This window comes from Aptenodytes patagonicus, chromosome Z (assembly GCF_965638725.1).
Source record: "Aptenodytes patagonicus chromosome Z, bAptPat1.pri.cur, whole genome shotgun sequence".
NCBI lineage: Eukaryota > Metazoa > Chordata > Aves > Sphenisciformes > Spheniscidae > Aptenodytes > Aptenodytes patagonicus.
Genome location: NC_134982.1, coordinates 12770679 through 12782802, shown reverse-complemented (window position 1 = coordinate 12782802; position 12124 = coordinate 12770679). Strand labels below are relative to the sequence as shown.

The following is a 12124-nucleotide window of genomic DNA, read 5'->3' as shown; positions in this document are numbered from 1 at the left end:
GGGAAACCCAGATTTGTTTCCTTGCCCTTTTGAGGCTTTTTTGTGTTATTTACCCAGGATCATTTGGGGCCTGACTTTCTAAAAATCAATGGTATTGAGGCATCTGAAGGTTTTTCACTGTGGCGCTCCTTTGGGTCTCTCTGACTGAGTAGCCCATGTTTGACTTGGATCAAAACATGAAGCAGTGTTACAGGCTCCAATACTCCCTGATAAGGGCTGATGTATTTAGTCATGGTAACTGTAAAACATCTCCATTTTGTGATTAAATTTGATTTCTGTTTATGGTAGGATTTTAAAATACCACCTTTGTGAAAACAGCTTCTTTCAGGAGCACGTGTGCCTCGGGACATAAGCATTTAAGGAAGCCTGTAGAACATTGTGAACTGGAAGGGTAACGGATGTAAGTATTAATCGTTACAGAAGGAAATGTTTTTTCACTAATTGGCAGAAATGGGTTTAACGAGATAAAGCTGGGTCAGACTACTGCATAGCACGTGTGAGGCCGAGCAATAACCACTGGCGTAAAACACACACATGTGCACATTTAGTTTTGAGATGCAAAACTAGAAGTTGACACTTGGCTACATTTTTTCCCAATGCTAACTGAATTAATGGGGGGGTTATGAAAACCTGTGGAAAGAGAGCGGCATGGCTTGAGGATCTAAGCCAGCCAGCATTGCCGGGTGTTGGTATTTCTGAAGAAGCTGGGAGTTTGCGGAGGCTGTGCTGCACGCAGCCGGGGGACCAGGCGAGCCTGGGAGTCCTGCCCAGCCGACAGCCATGGGGACCCACAAGGATGTATTATTATTGAGTGCACCTTCAGTAAGTTTGCAGACGACACCAAGCTGGGCGGGAGTGTTGATCTGCTCGAGGGTAGGAAGGCTCTGCAGAGGGACCTGGACAGGCTGGACCGATGGGCCGAGGCCAACTGTATGAGATTCAACAAGGCCAAGTGCCGGGTCCTGCACTTCGGCCACAACAACCCCATGCAGCGCTACAGGCTTGGGGAAGAGTGGCTGGAAAGCTGCCTGGCGGAAAAGGACCTGGGGGTGTTGGTCGACAGCCGGCTGAACATGAGCCGGCAGTGTGCCCAGGCGGCCAAGAAGGCCAATGGCATCCTGGCCTGTATCAGAAATAGCGTGGCCAGCCGGAGTAGGGAAGCGATCGTGCCCCTGTACTCGGCACTGGTGAGGCCGCACCTCAAATACTGTGTTCAGTTTTGGGCCCCTCACTACAAGAAGGACGTTGAGGTGCTGGAGCATGTCCAGAGAAGGGCAACGAGGCTGGTGAGGGGTCTGGAGAACAAGTCTTATGAGGAGCGGCTGAGGGAACTGGGGTTGTTTAGCCTGGAGAAAAGGAGGCTGAGGGGAGACCTCATCGCTCTCTACAACTACCTGAAAGGAGGTTGTAGTGAGGTGGGGGTCGGTCTCTTCTCCCAAGTAACAAGTGAAAGGACGAGAGGAAATGGCCTCAAGTTGTGCCAGGGGAGGTTTAGATTGGACGTGAGGAAAAATTTCTTTACTGAAAGAGTGGTTAAACATTGGAAGAGGCTGCCCAGGGAAGTGGTTGAGTCCCCATCCCTGGAGGTATTTAAAAAACATGTAGATGAGGCACTTAGGGACATGGTTTAGTGGGCATGGTGGTGTTGGGTCAATGGTTGGACTCGATGATCTTAGAGGTCTTTTCCAACCTCAATGATTCTATGATTCTATGATGCTATGATGGTCTCTGGGTTCACATGGGCCAGGTAATGGCGCAGGTTGCTAAAATCCTTGAGGATATAGGAACGGTTCAGTTGATACCTGCCTTCATGCTGCTGGCAAGGAAGCAGCAACATTGACCCAAGCAAACCTGAACCCTGCGCTTTGCTTCAGACCGGGGATCGCTGCTGTGCAGCCAGCTGTGAGTTTTTTTCTTTGTATACAGCTTTTAAAATTCAAATGCTTTGGACAGAAACATTATAGCGCCAGTCTGTATCTCCAAGGACATTAGTCTGTTGAGACACTTGGCAGGAGCACAGAATATCTGAATGTGGAGTAACTTGCTTTTTCATTTTATAAACCCTTATGTAAACACATTGTTTGGATCATTGGGAGTCGATTGTTTAACTTTTCTCTCTATGGTTTGAAAAACAACAAAAAAAAAGCCCAAAAGGAAAAAGAAACAAAACACTACTTATTTTCCTGGTGTGTCCCTGTAACACTTTCCAAATGTAAAAGCCTCTTAAGATATGGAAAAGCAGCAATACTATTTATACTGCCTTTACGAAAAGACTGATCAAAGCAGCACAACTGTGCTTGCCTTTATTTAGCATCGATGACTGCATTAATGTCAGGGTGCTTATTATTTTATTGAATTCAAAAGTTGTGGGCTCTGCAAAGCGTAAAGCCGGCTAAGGCTCTGGTGTGTGCTCGATTTATATTGTATTATGTGCCATGCTATCACAACACATTTTGTGCTCTGATGGCTGCATTTCTTTGTCGGTCATTTGGAAAGTCTACTTTGTTTTTGGGGCTTGTCTGTCTTCATTTTTCTTTCTTTTTTTTTTTTTTTTTAACCCTGCTGAACTGTGTTGGGGATTGGGAAGGTTTGACCTTGCTGGGAATGCCTGAGTTTTCCTCCACAGGGGAGAGCTAATGCCAGCTGCTTTCAGCTGAGCAGCCAATACTCCCAGCGTGCAGGTGGAAAGGGGTTAAAAGACATTCATGTACCCTGACTCATCGTGCCCAGCTGCTACGGTCAGGCAGCTTTCTTGGCCACTAACAAGGCTGTGAAGAGGCCAAGTTAAAACAGACCCACGAAAAAGCCTCAACAGATGAGGAGAGGGCAGTTTCTGCTGATTCCCGTCCAGGCATGACAGCTTATACTGAAACATTTTGATGTTGTGTACACATATGGGGCAGAGTGTGGGGTCAGTGCCCCTGTGCCTGGGTGTGGGGGGAGAGGAGGATGCAGCAAGTGTGCTCGGATGGATAATTTAAAGGGTTAATACTAAAATGGTAGTATGCCAACAAACTGCACAGCTGGTTAAAGCCTGACTTTAAGGGGCTGATCAGATCAGATCCCAGACCAGAAATCTCACTAAAAAGCTTTACAGGGGTTTTTGAGTGCTATTGTCTATCTTTCTGCATACATGGTAGGGACACGGCTTTTGTTCTGTCCTGCGAATAGCAGCTGTGGGTGGGGACGGGCAGCATGGTGGAGCTCTGACTGTCGCTGGCATGGGACAGCAGCATTTTGACATGGCATAGTTCAGCATTTTGTTGCTGAGATTTCTCCTTTTGTAACTGCTGGTCACGGTGGTGGTGAAAGCAATGCTGTTTTTAAAGCAGAAAAAAGCAGTTCTTATGTGCTAGGCGAGTTTGGAATAGTTGGGTTTTCCCACGTTCTCTGGACTTTAGAGGTTGGCTGTGATTTCCCTCCCCCCAGATGGTCACATTTCTCTCTTTATGAATCAGGTATTGGTTTTATTATCTTCATTTGGTTACTAGGGAGGGTCTCTCTCTTTTTTTACTTTCCTCTAACTGTCTTTGCCTGGTCATAGTTTGACCTTACCGCCTGCTTGGAACTAAAGATGATGTGTGAGCCTGAAAATAAAAGGTGATTGATTCTTTCCTAGTCCCCTCTTCTACAGGCAGGCTTCGGCAGCAGTGGGCATGGTGGGTCTCCTGCCTGCAGTCAGTGTTGGCTGCTTTGCAGAGCTCTCCTGCTGTTGGTACTGGCTTTGGTGATGGCAGAGCCTGGTTAATCCACAGCCTACGTACATCAGCCCTGGTCAGATGATCTGGAGATGCTTAAGAGCTTCCCATTTTCCAAACACTGAAAAGGTTGATCTGAGAAAAACTGGCAGATATTTCCAGTAACACTTCATGTAGTATGCGGGATCCGGGGGTTTTCCCATTGCTCACTCGGGAGCAGAACTGGTGGTCAGGACCCTGTCGGAGTCACAGGTGTCCCTACATTTTTTGTGTCACATCTCTGCAGTGGCTCTTTGAGACCAGAGCTCTTCACAGGGCCATACTTACACCTTGCTTGCCCTTCCGTGAGGGGATTAAAGGGCAGCCCTGGGAGTTGCAGGTCCTGCTTCTGGTGCTCCTCAGGCAGTGTCAAAGCTGGAAGTTGGAGCTGAATTTCAGGGATGCAGGTTGTACGTGGCCCCAGCTGCTGTGGGGTGGAGCACATCCAAAAGCTGGGCTTGCCCTTGGTGTCTGCAGCGAGGTACTCAGCAGCAAGTGCCCGGAGAGGCTCTGGTTTTCCAGCTTTATCCTCCTTGCACTGCTTTGGTGTAAGAGATTAATTCCCTGTCAATGCTGTGAGGTCGTGATTTGGATTAATTTATTTCACACTGAACTGGTTAAGTGCTCTCCGTCATGCATATTTTTGACCAGCAGTGAGAAACCTCTGTGATGTGGGTGCCAAGGATGTGTTAGCAGGCATTGAGTAGTGTGTAACAGGGTATGATGGGATGAGTGGGGAGACCCTTGCCAGCTCCTAACTTCCACTGAGTTTCCACCACAGGCTTCACCACTCATTTGGGGGTGAAATGCAGGGTCTGGCACACAAGTCTGCAGGGGTGGTTGACCCCTCTTGGAGGTGTCATCAATGATATAGAGCAAGCGTTCAACTGCAGTCATCATTTCCATAGGTTAAGGACCTCCTTTTTAAATCTTTTGTGATGGGGTCAGTAAATGTACTAAAGAAATCAGTAAACTGAGTAAATTATTAAGTCAGTAAATCTAATAGGGATTTAGGGTCTGCCCTCTCTTCACTGAGTTTGAGTAATGATGATTATATATGAGTTTAAACTGCCAAGTTTGGACTTGTATCCAGACTGCTACTTCAAGCCGCATGTCCTGGCTTTTAGCTTCTGGTCCGGATCCAATACATTAAGATTAATATATGTATATTGGCGAGGCTAAATAGACCTTAAAATACGGTAGATACTAGTGAGATATTGGTGTGTTCTGTTAACAGCTCTGTTTCATATATATGCTTAGAGATCTCAATTTTTAGATAAAATTTAATAAACCGGAGGAGGTAATAAGCTTTTAGGTGCAGAAAATGGCTTTTGTGACCCATTTCAGAGAGGGCTGGAAGTTTATGCTGTGGGCTACTGGGCAGTACTGCTGAGGCCCCAACTCTGCTTTCCTATCCGAAGATCTGACTTAGGAGGGTACAGAAAACAAGAAGAATGTATTAACTAAGTTGAAACATGAAAATGAAATGGCACAAAATATATCAATAAATTTGGTGTGATAGCTGTTTTCTTTATAGGAGTTCAACTATTAGGTAAGTCAGGCAACTGTTGCTTTGCTGAAGAAAGTCTCTCTAGGTGGTAAATTCGTCCTCAGTCCCTCCAGGGTTTATGTCTTTTTTTATTTCTCAAATGGTGAAAGTAATCCCTCTTGCAAACTGAATTTTGCCTGTGGCGACTCTTCTAAGGCATCGACTTTGAGCATTGTCCAAGGCTAATTAAATCAAAGAGTATTGATCAAATAGTTGGCTTCATGCTTTGGCTTTGTGCTCTTCTCGCTTGAACAAGGAGCTGCCTCACTTCCCCGACGTCTGTTTATGTATTTAGGAGAAATAGAGAAGGAAAGAAGAACTTGTGTGTCTCTTCCCCTGCAAAAAATGTGAAAATGCTGGGGGGATTGAGGGGAAAAAAGTTTGGAGAGGAAGGGTAACCTCTAAACTGGAAGATACGTTGGGATTTTCAAGGGGCCGGAACATCTGGAGAGCTGACAACATCTTCCTCTGCTGTTTGCCAGCACATTTCTATAGGGTCCTTGCCAAAAACTTCCCCACAGTGAGGGGCTTTAGTCAGAGTCACTACAAGGAGGGCTTTGTGAGGACAGTGCTGCCCCTTGTCCCCTCTTGCCTTCTGGTGACACAGGCAGCTTAGGCCAGCTCTGTTTTCAGGAACATGTAGTGTCTTGCATGAAAAATGCAGTAACTGCATTAGTGGGGCGATTCTGCTTGGTCAAATGAAACACGAGTTTGCAAACAACATGACGAGACAACAGATCTGGTACTGGCTCAGTCCCATCGAGGTGATAAAAGGCTTTGTGTTTTACTGCGTGGAGTATACGTATTTTATATATGTAAAGAATAGGTGCAAAGTCCGGTAGGATACAACGGATTTAATCAATCTTTTGGAGTTTGATAACCATTTTGTTGGTTTTTTAACTATCCTATAACTTTTATTAATATCTGTATCGTTGTCCTGCCTTAAATGCCAAATCTTACATCCTCTAGTATCTTAGCTTTAACAGCTATTATGTTAAGCATCTCCAGACCCCAGACTTTGACCTGGCACCCGAACTCATAGGTAACCAAAAACAGTCCCCCAGCACTTCTCAGAATTTTGTCCATTAATATTACATAGCATTTGCTTTTAATATATGTTACATATGTGTGGGCGCTGTAGTATCTCGGTCATGTTTATGACTTCATCCTGGTCTGATACATAAAACATATGGTACTTGTATGGCATCCATATGAGGAGAGTTTATGCATTGTTTCTATATGTGTTTCTATATTTGATCAGTGTGAGAGCAGATATCCCAGCCAAAAAAAAAATTGTTCGTGGAAGAATAAGTGCTACCATATTTCAGAGTAAAGGCTGTAGCAAGCTAATTTTAAGGTTTTGCATATAACAGATGAAGCTGTTAATAGTGCCTCAGCATCAAGATAGCACCAAATAAAAAGGAGAGGATCAACAGGTGCCTGTCCTGTGGTTTTGGAATTTTTCTGGTTTTGTTTTTAATACTTCAATCCTAATGCATAATGGGGGGGGGTGTGGTGGTGTCATCATTGTCATGGAAACGGGGCACGATGGTGATTAAGATGGATGTGGGTCTTTTGTGGGGTGCCTGTGGCTGCTGAAGTGTCTGTTATTGTTGTGCTCAGCAGCAATTTGTTGAGATTATCTGCTGTGTGTGACTTCCACGAGCACAGCAAATGGAGACCGTGTGTTTTGATGCTTCTCATCTGGGTAAATGCCAGCAAATAGGATCCACAGATTGGCTTTATCTTTGAACACAAGGGCCTCTAGGTAGGGTTGGGGGTGGGTATTTCTCTCCACCAAAAAGTTACTATTGTGATGAATTGCTTTAATTTGAGGGGGGTGTGAAATAAAAAAGCCTCTTTGCTGCAGAAGATTGATATTTAGTGAGAAGCAAGTGGAAGCTGGAAGTCCCTGGGGCAGTCGTTGCTGTACTGGGTGTCAGGGTTGAGGATGCCTGTCCTGGCTGGCGGCAAGGACAGTCTTGTGCCTCCCAGTGAATGGCGGCACGTGTCTGAAAAAAAGACCCTGTGGTCTCCTTGGCAAAGCTTCTCAAAGGGCTGTGAAGGAGCAGCCGTGGCTCTGAGCCATCACTGCGCTCCAAGGAAATCCCAGTCTTGCAGGGCAGGTGGCAAAGTGCCCATTGATTTTTCTGAAGGAGTGAGGGGGTCTCAAGAACTTGCTGCTGGAGTTTTTGGATCTGTAGGGCTTGGCCTTAGGGCTGCTCTAGGGTATGGTGGGTTGCAATGGCTGTTTTGTGAAGATTGAAAATAGCACTACGTTAAAGTGCCCATGGCAGAGTTGCTTGGCATACACATGTACAGCTAATATTTCTCTGGCATTGCGTGTGGGCTGTTGAACGCCCTTCTGTGTTGCTAGAGGAGCAGAAATGTCCTGCCACAGGGATGTGATCCAGCCCCTCACTTGTCCAACAAAGAAATTCTTGTCGCTAAACAAAAGGCTTTCTTAAGGAATATATAGATGCCCAGAGTCTGAATTTATGCTTCTCTCCATGGGATGAGTCACTGCACTGGTTTTTAATAGAGCCCCTCTGGATTTATGCGGCTGCTGCTCAGATTAAACTCTGATCCAGCACATTGAAATAAGATTCAGTAGTTGTTGTGCTCTGCTGCTGTCCTGCTACTTGCAGACAGTTGCTGGTTAAAGTCTGCTTCTGGCTTTTTCTGTGCAGATAGCAGTTACAAAATACATTACGGAGCATCTTCCTTTCGGGTTATACTGACTGCCTGCACGTGTTTCTACTTGTTATTTTTAAGCAGACATCCAATACCTGTTATCTTGTTGGTTGTGTTTTGTTTAATTGAATTCAGTCTTATGTGAGAACGTGCTGGCAAGTCCAATCAATACCTTCAGTAAAAGTTTAGCAAGGGGAGGGAAAGGAAATTAGCTGTATGGCATGTTATAAGCTAATAATGAAGTAGTTGTGATGATTTGTAATGGGAATTTTTAGTTTCCCCCTTCTGTTTGGACTTGCATCTTTTTTCCTGCAGTCGCTGCCAGGTTCTGCTCTGAAATTCAGAAACGTGATTTGTAACACCTTTGGAGCAAAAGATGGTGATTCCCTTGGGGAGGGAAGCGAGCTGGAAGAGCTCACGGAAGAGCTGGGGTGCTATGGGTGGGGCAGGCGATGGAGGAGGAGGAGAGGACGAGGGAGCCGGTTTGGAGGGAGCAGGAGCGGCGCTGAGCCCTCGGATGCATACCTGCTGGTCTCTGCTGTAAGTAAACCTGCACATAAAGCAGATGAATACTTTATGAAGTCAAAAGGGGAAAGCAAATTTATTTTCCTGTGATGCTGTTGCCTTTGAATTTTTTTAAGTAGCAAAGGCTTATCTGCCAAATAAACTTGCTCTGTAAGAAGCAGGGGTGGGCAGAAACTCTTGGAATTAAAATTTGTGAGCCTTGCAGTCTGCTTCTCTGGGCTTTGCATATCTTGTGGGGGTTTGTAAACTTTGTTTTGCTTGACAGCCTGTCTGCATCTATGAGGGAGGGTTTGCCTCTGGCTAGTGTGCCCTTTGCGTTAAATTAAGCACACCCCCACCTCCCCGTCCCGTAAAAGTTGATCTGGAACAGCTGTATGGCTCATCTGTAGTACAGCAACTATTTTTTTACCTTGTTTATTTTTTTACTGCAGCTTTTGTTTTTGTTTTCAGTGTCTTGTGTGTCTGTCTTCCATCCCCTCGTGCTGTCTCTCGCTGTTGAACATTCAAACTCTTGATCTGCACATGGGCTAAAAACTATTATTGCTTTGAACTTAAAAATGAAGTAAGTGAATTCCCACATCTACCACAGGAAAGGAAAATATTCAGTTTGAAATATAATTTGGAGCCTATAGGAAAATGCATCTGATGAAGTCTGTGCTAATTCTATAGCTTTGGTACCAAAGCACCAGCTCTGTTATCGTCAAGAGTATTGCATGCAAGATCTGTATTTTAGTAGTAACTCAGGATGGCTAATTAGTTTGAAGGCTCTTTGAAGAAACGGATGTACTGACTAAATAAGCTCTTATTTTTCAAAGCAACTAAAGGCACTCTTAATTTACAGACCAGATAGTTGTAAAGCTGCCTTCGGTTTGTGTGCTAGGAGCCAGTGTGAAGCCCGAGCATGCTTGCAGTCAAGTTTACTCCAACGCTGTCTGCTAGGATTGGTGTTACTGTGCTCGAGGGAGGTTTCTGGGTCTTTGGCACAGTAGCACAGCATAAATTTGTGCCACTGGGCTTGATGTGTCCGGGAGGAGGATGTCATGTAATGAATGCTCCTGCACCATTGAAATCAGTGGCAGTATTATCAACCTCTTTGCTGTTTGCAGGCAGGTTCAATCCAATAATGAAGAGCAGCTTTGAGTTTCTAACCAGATGACATGGCTAATCCTGAAGCATGTATAAAGCGGCCATAGTTATTAGGAGATTTGTGGCTTTGAAAGTTCGGATTCCCCTAGTGCAGTTTGTTAATGGCAAGGATTTGCAGTAAGTGAATAATAGATGAAAGTCATCAAAAGGCTTATAGGGGAATTCTTGTGACGTTGTGCTGGTCTGTCTCATGCCAGAGCTGGAGATTTCTGGGCGGATCCTAAAAATAAAAATTAAAAAAAAAAAAGGAGGGGGGAGGAAGGGAGGACAATGGTTCCATATTTTGTGTCACTGGGAAATTGAGTCAATGGTGTGATGTATTGGGGACTACAGCCACAGTGCAGAGCAATGCATGCTTAATTCCCCTGGCTCTGGCTTTCTCGTGTGCTGGCAGTGCCCCACCAGTGAGCAGACCCTTCATAGCCAGAGGGGCTGGCAGGCGGAGGGGAAGGGGTGCCCGTGGCCGCCATCTCTTCTGCACCGTGCAAGGTGAGCAGGGCTGGTGCTGCACCTCCTCGCCATCCAGCATGGCTCTTTGCTGGGGCACACACTCTGCTTTGCTCCCAGGAGTGTTTTCACCTGCAAAGGCTGGAAGCCGCTGGCCCCCGGGGCCACAGCACCAGGCATTTCTGCAAGCTGGGAGCTGCTAGGTAGCAACCCCAATGGGCTCTGTAATTCTGGGTGATGAGGTGGGATCCTTTCCCCAACATGCCCCTCCTGCAGGACCGTGCCACCGTCAGCAGGAGGGTGCCCCAATGTTTGTGCCAGGGACTCCTTTCAGCTGGGCTGGTGTGTGGTGATGCATGCCCTTACCCACTTCTGTGTTAACAGATTCAGTCCTGACCGGTCACTGGGCTGGGGTACCCATGGTCACCTTTTGGGTGGCAGCATCAATCCCTGCTTGGAGGCTGGGTCAGGGCTGTGGGAAGCTCCTTCCTGAGAAGTTGTGGGGTGGTATCCTGACATGGGATAGAGGGTGAGAGCTTGCAATCTCCATTTGTTTTTTAAGAAAAAAAAGAATTATATATTTTTTTAACTCTGCTGTCATGTCCCAAGTTGGATTGCACCTGTGTTAGATTTGGCAACATCTAATGAAGCTGCAACTTGGGGCAAATCCTGACAAATTTTGGCTGCAACAGCAGCTTGGGGGGGCTGATTTGCTGCTGGGAAAAGCCGGTTATGTGAATAGATGCAGAGAGCAGAGTCCCATCCGTTCTCCTGGTTGTTAAAATAATGTTTGCTTTCAGGGCTGCTGCTGGGTGTTGTCCTGCCCACCTGAGGCAGTTTCTGGGGTTGCAGCCCCCGTGGTGGCCTGCCGAAGGGGTGCTCATATCTTTTGTAGCTGGCAGAGTGGTTACAGCAGGCTGCAAAATCTGTGTTAAATCCAGAAACTTCACTGTGTGCAAAGTGTTGGTTGGGAAGTTGAAATCATCTGCAAGCACTAATCCATTGGCCCGCTGAGGAGGGCATGTCTGTCTTGTCTGTGTTGCAAAACTGAGTGAAAGTTAGGAGATGTTTATGGTTGCTGCCATGTGTGTTCGTTAATTTTTCTCCCTTTTGGCCTCATCCAAACTCGCTGTGGTAAAAACAGAAAGTGAGGATGTAATTAGAGGCTGGTTTATAACGTAAGCATCCAAGGAAAGAGGCAAATGTACTACAGACAGGCACATGTATATTTGGCATTGCCCAACTCCTGGCTTTGCAAACTATTTTTTTGCTGGCTGTAGTTCCTAAATTTACTTGAGCGATGGGGTCTGGGGGCATGCAGTGTCAGTGGGGGTGTCATCCTGGGGATGGTTGTCACCTGGCCGGGGGTGATTTTTTCTGCCTGGGTTGGTGCCAGCCTCAGCAAGTTGGTAGTTGCTCTTGTTTTGCTGGTGATCTGCCTCCGCCTGGGAATCCTGAGCACCCATGAGTGAAGTGCTTGAATTCAAAGCAATGCACTTGCCTGGGCAAAAATAACCCCAGCCCCGTCACCGGGGAGCTCGGATGGGAAATGTTTGTGCTCATGGGGAACTGTAAAACTGAATGAGTATTGGCATGGTTTGCTTGTTTTAGAGAGGGTGTGTCCTTTATTCTGGCCAAATGTCAGGAATATCAAAGATGTATTTAGGCAGTGGGAGAGGAAGGGCTTGGTGTGACTGACGGAAACTGTTGAGCAAGAGAGACGGTGCTTTGTGCGGGGTTAGTATGGTTAGAAACCTGTCGCAGCATGCAGAGGAAGCACGGTTCAGCAAGCCCATAGTCAGAGACGAAAGCAGTTCATCCCTGGGATTTACTGTATGCGCAGCCTGTCGTCACGGCCAAGAACAAAGTAGCTATGTTAAATAGCTAAATAAACCTCCTGTCCCCGCAGGCAATGGTCCTCAAAAGACAAAAATGTTCTTTGGGAGAGTGGCTGCAAGTGAAATGAAGCACTGATGGCCTCACTGGGAGGGGCAGGGGGCTGGAGGGTGGGTTGGCTTGGTCTCAT

At 46.3% G+C, this 12124-nt stretch overlaps 1 protein-coding gene across 4 annotated transcripts in view; it reads left to right on the top strand.

The window, feature by feature from the left end:
* PDZD2 (PDZ domain containing 2) overlaps positions 1-12124 on the top strand; it is a 143375-nt gene that overhangs the window by 49029 nt on the left and 82222 nt on the right. The window lies entirely within an intron of this gene.